The 2500-nt window shown below is 35.8% G+C and overlaps 1 protein-coding gene and 1 long non-coding RNA gene across 3 annotated transcripts in view; both read right to left on the minus strand.

The window, feature by feature from the left end:
- Positions 1-2409, minus strand: part of LOC138048556 (uncharacterized) — a 13072-nt gene extending 10663 nt beyond the window's left edge. For both annotated transcript variants that reach the window (XR_011132203.1, XR_011132202.1), the window contains exons 1-2: positions 2179-2409; positions 654-1592 (exon numbers count right to left, since the gene is read on the minus strand). This is a non-coding gene — a long non-coding RNA (uncharacterized lncRNA). The remainder of the gene's footprint in view (positions 1-653; positions 1593-2178) is intronic.
- Positions 1-2500, minus strand: part of LOC138050135 (uncharacterized) — a 347595-nt gene that overhangs the window by 338352 nt on the left and 6743 nt on the right. The window lies entirely within an intron of this gene.

Raw genomic sequence — 2500 nt, forward strand, 5'->3', positions numbered from 1 at the left:
ATTTGGTAAGAGAGCAAATAAGTTTTACTTATGAATTATAAAATGCCAGTCATTTGTCAATTTAGAACTGGTTCCTCTAAGGGGTCAGATTTCTTTAGCCTACATCCACAAAACAAGATTCTGTTACCTTTAAGGACCCCTCCTGAGCAAACTGCATCCTCATGTTTGGATTCTCATTGATTTAATGACTTTAATGATATTATGCAAATTTGTTCTACAATAATACTCAAATACTGTACCATAAAAGTATTTTTAACCTAACTTTTGCAAAGTTTTCTCCTTGAGCCACCAGGTTCAACTTTGATACTTTGTTCTAAAAGCCAATGCAGTTGTATAGCAATGGTGGAGGTGATGATTAAACACTTTGTTTTCGTTCAAATGAAGAAAAAGAAAGTCAAAGTAATGATGGAATTTAATTAACCCTTTCACCCCTAAACCGGCCATACTTGGTATTTTACTCTGTCTAAAGCCCAAGTATTTTGCTCTGTCTAACACCAGACGATTTTACTCGTCAATGGGGAACCCCATGGAGTCAACAGTCTTACAGTACTTCTCAAAATAAAGAAAATGAATTATGTGGACTTAAACATTCCCAAATAGAAATGGCGTATATTCCAAATATGGTTATGTAAACTCTTCAAGATTTAAATTACCTGCCGCTCAGGAACTTCGAATGAATATTTTGAATATTTTTCCCGAACTCCTGTAACTATGTTCACTTTTTAATGGTTTGCCCTTTAAAAGTAACATTCAGAAGTAATGCAAATACAACCGAGGCTGTTTTGCATTATCTACAAGACAAGACAACAATATTCTTTATTCAAACACAATCAATATTGCAGCAATAACACATACTTGTGGGGTTATGTGCTAACTATAATAAAGACACAATACAGGACATAAAAGCTTAAAACTAACTACAGTATGTGACAGACATAAGATATCTACACATAAGAAATAAGAAAAATAAATCAATTGCTATCCAAAAGATCATATTGCAAATACACCAAAGGTAACGGTTGATTGACAAGTTCCTTGTGCAAAATTCACAGGAAAAAATAACAGATTCCCATTTTTGGCTATTTTAGGGTATTTAAAGAATACCAACAAAAACCCCAAATTTGGAAGAGTGAGACAAGTCCCAATCAGGGCACTTGGTTGGGAATTCCCTGGTTGGGACTTGTCTCACTTTGCCAAATTTGGGATTTTTATTGGTATAATACCCTAAAATATCCAAAAATGGGAATCTGTTATTTTTTCCTGTGAAAATGGTAGAGCATGTTTGAAGTCCAGCAGGACCAAGATGAGAAGTTATGATAAAAACTCTAAACATATTTTTTACCAAAATTATTTTACTGCCATCAACCCCAATGAGACCTTATGCATGGGACACTGTTTCTAGCTGCAGCTCCAAATCACATAATATATCAATAAATTTTGCCATGTAAGACAAGAACAAACATATGGGGTGTAAGCAAAAAAAGTCCAAGGCAATAAAGCTTCCTTTTAGCCTTTTCAGGAACAACTATCCACTGTCAACCATACTTAACTCAAAACAGAATTTCCTTGATCCAACAACACATGACAGTCCCCTAAAACCAAAATTACATCAGTAATTAATGCTAGCTTCCAGAAAACAATAGTCTAAAAAAACCTGAATCTATAGATACCTATATACATCTGTACCTACACCTCTGTTCTTCCAAACATTATTTTAACTAACAAGGATTTTGATTTTGATTTTAAACTCAAATTAATTGCAAATCCATAACTTGGTAACTACTTGCACGCAAGGATCTTGGAGTTAACGTTGTGACTGCTAAAAAGTATAATAACCTAGACATGAATGTACATTCACCAGAAAAGGGAATATAAATGACCTTAAAAGCAGCTATTTAAACTACTAGGGTTACGTTCCCAATGACACAATCACATTCAAAATCAAATTCATATCCGATCGAATCATTGATCATTCATGTAGAGGTGCCGATCGTAGGGTGCAACGCAGAAAAAAAATAACCTTCACGTTGAACAATATTGCCATTTCCCTGCCACCTGGTACAAGCCAATTTACTCATGAACGGAAACCTTAGGAATCCTCCTTTCTGCACATTACAGTAACTTTTTGTACCCGGTGGCAACAAACTTTCCACATTAAAAATTGCGCAAAAAACTCACCTGTTTCGCAGCTCTTTTCCCACGAAATAAAATTTTCCAGGAGCAAATTTTCCGAGGATGATGGTTGGATTGGACTTGCAAACGTTTTACACAACATAGACGTTCTCTAAGAATACATTCCACTTGAAACTGGCTTTAAAACTAGCCTTGATCGCTCTAAAAAGAACGGAAACCAACAAGCTACCGATCCTCAAACGGTAGCCATTTTTCTGTTCTTATCGGGAGTGCTTTTTTCATGAGAGCCAATGATAGTCCCGGAAACGTACACTTTCTATGACTTAATTCTATCACGTGCAGCCCCCCCCCCCACCCCCCCCCATAA

The sequence above is a fragment of the Montipora capricornis genome, chromosome 1, assembly GCF_036669925.1.
Source record: "Montipora capricornis isolate CH-2021 chromosome 1, ASM3666992v2, whole genome shotgun sequence".
NCBI classification, from domain to species: Eukaryota; Metazoa; Cnidaria; class Anthozoa; order Scleractinia; family Acroporidae; genus Montipora; species Montipora capricornis.